The sequence below is a fragment of the Topomyia yanbarensis genome, chromosome 2 (assembly GCF_030247195.1).
Source record: "Topomyia yanbarensis strain Yona2022 chromosome 2, ASM3024719v1, whole genome shotgun sequence".
In the NCBI taxonomy this organism is placed as follows: domain Eukaryota; kingdom Metazoa; phylum Arthropoda; class Insecta; order Diptera; family Culicidae; genus Topomyia; species Topomyia yanbarensis.
Genome location: NC_080671.1, coordinates 162246495 through 162254203, shown reverse-complemented (window position 1 = coordinate 162254203; position 7709 = coordinate 162246495).

Below are 7709 nucleotides of genomic sequence, written 5' to 3'. Positions count from 1 at the left end.
AAAATTACAGCAGAAGAAAAGCGACGGGAATAGAAAGTATGCTAACTATACATATTTTTGTTTCTCAGTGCAGGCGGGATTTCAAGGAGAATCGTCAAATGCAGCCAGACTGTTTAAGACAGTGGTTTTCAACCGGGGTTGAATTCACCACCAGGGATAAATTAGACTATTGTAGGGGGTGAATTATGCGGGACAAATTTTAACTCGTTATCCTAACATTTCCCTCGGGTATTTGTCGTTATTAGTGGCGTAGCCAAGGTGGGGATACTACTGTACTACTAGAAGTCGCAAGCCGCTGTGAACACTGATGGTTTATTATCTCGCTCAAGCATGGGAAAAATCGCATCGTTGAGCATTCGTTCGCGATTCACAAGTAAGCACGTCTCAGTAGTGAAGCACCCAGCTGGCATAAAACATGAAGCATAGCAACCAACGTACGCATGGCGAAACTGAGGTAGTGTTTGCATCAGCACGACGGTTGCTATTTGGTCTGTACATCCTTTTTGCGAGAAGCATTGCTCACGAAGCTTTTCGCGTGTGGTTCGCGATAAACTATTAGCGTCCTTAGCGACGAGATTTGGTTAGCATTTTTTGTTGAATTTAGTGTCAGGAAACAAATCAAAAAAATCGCAATGAACGTGAGGAGCTATATAATTTGCATTACATTTGAGCATTGATATCATATTTCTATCCTGCCCATGATCGCATATCAGTCCCATAAAGATAGGAAAACTTTAAAAACCACAATTCTCCAAGTCGTGAACAAAATTGATGGAAAATACATCTGTAACGCTGGTCAGAAGTGCATGTACAAGCAGGACAACTTTTCAGCAAGCAACTTTAAGCGCCATATACAAAAACTGCATCAAGTTGTTTTTATCAGGCTGGAATTGGAAGCAACGGACAGCTTTGAAGCTTCACACAGCAAGAACAAACCGAAAGCGCTGTTAGTTCAAACAGATAAGGAAACTATTATACTTGGCACATTACAGTTGGTCACGCAACATAGTTTACCTCTCACGTTCCCCGATATAGTGGGATTCCGTACCTTAGTTAAACCGCTATGGCGCGCAGTTGGATTGAAAATTAACCGGAAGAGTCTGACAGAGCTGGTGTCGTCTGGTGCAAAGGCAATGGAGCTTTGTATTAAATCAGAAATGGCGTAATAATTAGAATTATTAAAATTGTATGCTCAAATTAAAAAGTAAGTAATTATTGTACATATATAAATTTACATAGAATTTAAAAAAAATGTTTCATTACTGTTTTTATCTGTTGGTTTTCCAATTCGGTTCCATCGCTTCAACTATTCATTTCTTTTTTTCGATATCTAGCTTTTCTGTTCTTTTTTCTGGCATTCTATCTAAGCTATTTTTCCGATTTGCTTCACTATATCGCAAGTGGTTGAGTTTAGATCACTGAACCTTGTTGTCAATGTTTTGTCAACAATTCTAAATTCGACCAGAAAATGAAATGGATGCAGAGAAGGTATTTACGAAAAAAGTTGTAGAGGGCGGGTTATTAACGGGTGTTGATTCCATCCTAGGAGATTAAAGGCTAAAATTGGTTAAAATGCTATTGTTTTAACCAGTCTATTCATTTCTATCAAACACAATAGTTAATTTGATAGAGAATAGTAAAAATCTAGAAAATGAGATTAAATGACTAATGTAAGCTGACGAAAAAATCCGTACGCCATGCGGACTGTGTGCCTGACCGTGGTGAACGATCGCGCTTCGCTGCAGAATGGTGTACGAATTTTTTCGTCAGAGTTGGTCAGCTTACTAATGACCCATAAATATCCTATGTTTTCAAATAACATTTAACATTTAAAATAGTCGTTGAGAAAACGTGAAATATATTCAGAAGGAAGTCAGAGGAAAACTTCAAACTTAGTTTTTTTGTGTTAAAGTCGCTCAAAAAGACAACCGGAAATTACAGTCAGTGAGTGCGCAAGAGGGTCCATTCTCCCGTATTTCAATTTCACCCGCTTTCCATTGAATAAAAGCACACTGAAAATCGTTCACGAGCTTCACGAGACGAAGCATAGAGCATCGCGAGCGAAGAGTATAAACAACTCACAAGAAACTAGGACTTCATCAATCCTTCACCGTTCGCACATCTAGTGACCCAGCGTGGAGCTTTTTTGTCTCGTTCGCTTTGCAATTTTAGTTTTGGTTATTAGTGAGCATCAAAGCTTGGCTACTTTGTGATCCACAGTGAAACACCATCGCGCTAGTGAACGAATTTTCCCATGTCTGATCTCGCTTTTACACATCTAGGCCCATTAGTTTGACACATATTGCCCCAGGTGCACACATGGCAAAGTAATGGGATACAACATGCTAGAATGAGACCCCATGTTTCAGTCCGTGAATACATGGAGACAGTAGCGCTTTGCTCTCTCTAGTAGTTATAATCTCTTTTAATTTAATCCATATTTTTATTGCACCTACAAAATCTTTTTTCTGCGTGTGTGATATGGCAGCTGGCTGGCAGACATGCTATGCAGATCTGTCATCCAGTGATGCCACAAGTACACATTTGTCTAGAAAGATACAGATTTTTTAAGTATTTTTGGTACAGATTCTATACGGTACAGATTACAGATTTGTGTGAAAAAGTACAGATTGGTACAGACTTTTTTAGCGTGACAACAGCGTAAAATAATTAAACACTGGCAAATGGCAACGAGAAGCTGAGCTGGAGCTGTCGACATTATGATGCGAGATGTGGGGAATCTGTTTGCGGCAGGTCGAATGGTGCTTGCCAGAGTAAAAGCAGACATATCGCGTAGACCTTCATTCAGACCCCGAATAGAAATGCACAGCATTTTTTATTGTTACATTACAATGACAATGTTAGTCTGGAAAATTTACAATTGAAATATAATCACATTTGTTGTTTCTACATCCAATTTCATTGTAAACCCGATTTTTACTTGGAAAAGGGGGAAATTTTACATGGAAAAAATTGATCTTTTCCCATATATTCTGAAATCAAAAACATTGATTTACAATGTTTTTCCGTTGTTGTTTTTGGAGGCATGAAGGACTGCATCATAAGTATATTGATGTTACAAGAAAAGTTGTTGTTAACAAATAAAACTGTTATAAATTCATAATTTCTACGATCAATTTCGATATTACTTTCTGTTCGGGACATCATCTTTTTGATTTGCTGCAAGCAGTTTTTTTCGCATACGCGGCAAAAAATTTTTTACCTATTTTATGTATTCAAATTGCCCATTTTCGGAAGTTATTCGAGCTGTCAAAAAATGGATATTTTTTTGTTTCTAACAATGAGCACTTTTAATCCATTTCACAACTACTCGATGACGTAATGTCAATGGGTATATTGATCTTAACAATGGGTGAAAAATCCTTAGGAATTATTTCAAGCGAGTTAACCTGTAAACTAAGGATCATAGCGGAACCTGCAAATTGTCGGCCTGCATCGGAGTCCGTGGCGGAAACGGAACATTTCGGCAATGCTCCGAAAACAACAGCCGTTTAGACTACTGAGGATGCTGCAAATATGCACCAGTTCGGCATTTTTAGAGCAGCCAAACGATCCAGCCATCAAAAATATATCCAGTTAGCGGTTTTATTTTGTTAAGGAGTTTTGGAATAGGATCTCTATCTAGATTCCTATACTTTTATAAGGATGTAGAATGTTATTTTATGTTTTTTTTTGCAATTCAGAAATAATTCTTGTTTGGAAACCGGTACTTTACCCCATAGCGCGATCCAACTGCACAACACTGCCCATCTCTCTTAGCCTTGTGATATCCATCTACCCATCGCTTACGGGCAGCTTTCTTTGCTGCCGCTCGATTCAACTTGCTCTCAACAGCTGGATTTCATCAGCTGGGGCAGATCCAACTCAACTGTGCAAGTGAACGGAGACAGTTTTTTGATTTTTATATCCGTCCAATAAAATTGTTTCGTGTACTCAGCATCGTGTAATCGTGTTTTGGAATAAATGTGAAAGTGAACATTCGTGTGTGCCGTGTTGTAATCCGAAATTCGGTTAACATTTTGGTCCTTCGAACCGGATTTCGAGGACATTGTTTCGCAGAAAAGAACCAGTGAATAGTGGCGAAAGGTTCGCTGCAATATTGAGCTGAAGGGAGAAAAGAAGAAGCTAAGTTGAGTGACCTCTGGTTAGCGGACGTCGACCCCGCACCTTAGAAACGAGGCAAACGACAGTGGAACAGCAATTGTTCATGGACGTTCAGCGGTGCGGATTCAATTAGCAGCAAGTTTGTGCATCGGTACCAGCCAGCCATCTTTATCGTCCGGCAGAAATAAACGGGGAAGTATTTGCATGCTTGTGGTGGGTTTGCATGAAACCATCGGTGGGATTGAAATAGAAATAAAATAAATCGATAGCAATACGAGTTTTCTTTGCATGCGATAGATTCCTTCATGGGACTGGGATTGATTGTTTGAGTCTGTGTGTCATTGATTAATAGACGGTTGGTCTTACACTTAGGATATCTTCCATTTTTCGGTTGTCTGCTTGGTTGGTTCCCCCCGCTGCTGTCACTATTGGTCGTAGGTCAGTCAATTCGCGCGCGGGACGTCGAGTCGAGTGAAAGATTTTTCAAAGCATAGTCAAGTGCAAGTGTGAATAGAAGTTTATATAAGCAAGGAATCTGTTTCAAAGTTTCGTCGGAGCTTCAGAACTGTAAGTAGTGGCATGGCGACAGAACTTCGAGATCTGAAGAAGCAGGAGAGAAACCTTCGGAAGACGTTTGATGCCATTCAATATTTTCTGGATCATTTCGATGAAGAAAGGCATGCGGGTCAGATTGAAATTCGTCTTCAAAGGTTGGACATCGCCTTTAGTGAGTTTCACGTCGTCCGTAGGAAGATCGAGCTGTTGACGGATCATATTACTGATTTAGCAGAGGTTGATACGAAAGAATCGGATGAAGAACGTTCAGTGCGAATTGAAGCGATGGCCGAAGCTAGAGATGACGAGAATGCGCATATAATAGTGGTAATGGAGGATCAATACTGTTACTTAAAGTGTGAACTTATGCGTTGGAAGTCGGATATTTTTGGAGATACAACAGCCATCCGTTATTCGACCTCGCAGGCCACGTCGTTTGGAATGTCGCGAGTAAAGCTCCCAGAGATTCGTCTGCCGACATTCAGCGGTAAGATCAAGGAGTGGGTAACTTTCGGGACACGTTCAGAAGTTTGATCCATGAAAATAATCAGCTAACAACCATGGACAGATTTACTTATCTGAAGTCGTCGCTCACGGGAGAAGCCCTGCAGGAAATCAGTTCGGTGGAGATGTCATCCGTGAATTATGATGTGGCCTGGAGCATACTGGAGAAACGTTACGAAAATACGAAGCTTATTGTCAAGGTCCACTTAGACTCGTTGTTTTCGACAGAGGCGATAAAAAAGGAGAGCTATGAAGCGCTGAATAGACTCATAGGGGATTTTGAAAAGAATCTTCAGATGTTGGACAAGGTTGGAGAAATCACTAGCTATTGGAGCACAATTTTGGTGTACATGATATGTTCTCGGTTGGATGCCACTACGCTACGCCATTGGGAAACGCATCACAACTCAAAGGATGTTCCCAGTTACGATAAACTGATACAGTTTCTAAGAAACCACTGTTCCGTCCTTCAATCCGTTGCTCCCGGACAAACATCGCCGATTCTAGAGGAAAGAACAAGAGTAGGAGTCAGTCATTCGGTCGTTCAGTCGTATGGAAAGTGCCAGTTCTGCGGTGAAGCCTTCCATTCTGCCTTCCGCTGCACCAAATTTTTAAGGATGGAGGTCACGGAACGCATCGAAGCAGTCAGGAGATTGAAGTTGTGTTTGAACTGCCTATCATTGGGACATCAAGCTCGTAGCTGCAACAGGGGTGCGTGTCATCACTGCCAAAGAAAACATCATTCGTTGTTGCACTTCGAATCTTCATCACAATCTGGCCTGCACTCACAATCCTCCGTCCCACAAGCGCAAACCAACCAGCAGCAACCACAGACACAAAACCAAAGCCAATCTACACACAGTAATACAGCTCAACCACTCACAAATTCCCTCCCTGTTACACTATCGCAAAATATGCACACTGAACCACTGCCCACCACAAGCCAATCATGCACAAGCCACAACACAGTCGCACTGCCATCCAGCATCCGTACACACAAACAAGAAGTTTTACTGTCTACAGCTATTGTACATGTTCGAGATCAGTTCGGAAGTACACGTTTAGCTAGAGTATTGTTAGACTCGTGGTCCCAGTTCTGTTTTATGACGTCAAACTTTTGCCAGAAACTGAAGTTTCGATCCACCTCTGAGAATCTTCAAGTTCAAGGTATTGGTGGTTCAACAGCCATGTCGCGCAAGCTGGTGAATGCTACCATCCGACCGCGTTTACCAACAATATCGTCGTTCAATGGATCGATGAACTTCTATGTTCTCTCGGAACTCACGACGATCCTGCCAGCTCGAAAAATCAACGTTCTTCAGTGGACTCTTCCTGAGAATATAATCCTTGCAGATCCGCAGTTTTTTGAACCAGGGCAGATAGATATGATCATAGGAGCAGAGCACTTTTTCGAATTGCTCTCTGAAGGTCGAACCAATATGGCAGACGAAGGACCCATGCTCCAAAACACAGTCTTCGGCTGAATTGTTTCAGGACGAGTTCCCAAACAGTCGAATGAGCTTCAACCAGCAGTGTCCTTATCATGTACAACGACGGACATTCACAACCTACTGACAAGGTTCTGGGAGTTGGAAACGTGTAGATCCAACAGTACACAGTCAGTTGAGGAATCTGCGTGTGAGATGCTATTCGCTCAGACTGTAGCACGCGACGACAGCGGAAGATTCGTTGTTACCTTGCCGAAAAGAGAGTTCATCCTTCAACAGATCGGTGATTCAAAAGACATAGCTTTGCGTCGATTTGCGGGGTTAGAAAGGCGGTTTCAGTCGAATTCCGAGTTGAGGTTGAGATACACTGAGTTTATCCATGAGTTTCAACAACTAGGTCACATGAAGGAGGTAATGAGTCAAACCGATGAGCATCCCGTATTCTACCTTCCACACCACGCAGTTTTGAAGCCAGACAGCACGACGACCAAACTCCGAGTCGTGTTCGATGCCTCTTGTAAGTCGTCATCCGGAGTTTCACTGAATGACGCATTAATGGTTGGCCCTGTAGTTCAAGAAGATCTTTTATCGATCATTATCCGTTTCCGTCTTCATCCAGTCGCTATCGTCGCCGATATTGAAAAAATGTACCGGATGATAAAGGTGCAACCATTCGATCAACATCTTCAACGCATATTATGGAGGGATTCAGTCAACGAACCAGTACGTGTGTTTGAGTTAACGACGGTTACATATGGTACAGCATCCGCTCCTTATCTGGCGACCAAATGCTTGCAGCGGTTGGCCGAAGATGGGTTGCAATCATTTCCCCGCGCTGCTTGTGCACTGAAGAAAGATTTCTATGTCGACGATATGCTAACTGGAGCAGATAACATCGAAGACGGTAAGCAGTTGACGAAGGAGATGATCGAGTTAACGAATTCAAGGGGGTTCACATTGCGGAAATGGGCTTCCAATTGTCCCACGCTTCTGGCTGATTTACCACCCTCATTATTGGATGACCGTGTGACACTTGAGCTGAATTCTTCGAGTTCCCCAGTCAAAACGCTAGGTTTG